Source organism: Eptatretus burgeri, chromosome 11, assembly GCF_056783735.1.
Source record: "Eptatretus burgeri isolate ZD-2024b chromosome 11, Ebu_testis_v1, whole genome shotgun sequence".
NCBI classification, from domain to species: Eukaryota; Metazoa; Chordata; class Myxini; order Myxiniformes; family Myxinidae; genus Eptatretus; species Eptatretus burgeri.
Window position 1 is genome coordinate 28,716 of NC_140971.1, and position 633 is coordinate 29,348.

Consider the following 633-nt stretch of genomic DNA (forward strand, 5'->3'; position numbering starts at 1 on the left):
GTATTTGTGTTTTGTGTTCTGTCTGTGGTTTATTTGTGTTTTGTGTGCTCTTTTGTGTTGTTTGCGTGTTGCATGCTATTTGCGATATTTGTGTGTCGTGTGCTATTTGTGTGTTCTTTGTTTTGTGTGCTATTTGTTTATTATTTGTGTTTTGTGTGTTATTGGTGTGATGTGTGCTATTTGTGTTTTTGTTGTGTTTTGTGTATTACTTTTGTTTTATTTGTGTGTCGTGTGCTATTTGTGTGTTGTTCGTGGTTTGTGTATTACTTTTGTTTTATTTGTCTGTCGTGTGCTATTTGTGTGTTGTTCGTGGTTTGTGTATTACTTGTGTTTTATTTGTCTCTCGTGTGTTATTTGTGTGTTGTTCGTGGTTTGTGTCTTGTGTGCTATTTGTGTGTTATTTGTGTTTTATGACATATTTATGTGTTATTTTTGTTTTGTGTGCAATTTGTGTGCTATTTGTGTGTCGTGAGTAGTAAATTAATGGGGTTTCAAGTGCAGTCATTCAAATGAATGGGGGGGGGGGGGGTGGGAAACTCTCTGATTTAAGGTTAAAAAGCCCGGCCCGAAACAGGAGTCTGAAACAGGAGTCCGAAACAAAAAGCCCGAAACAGGAGCCCATGCAAATGAATG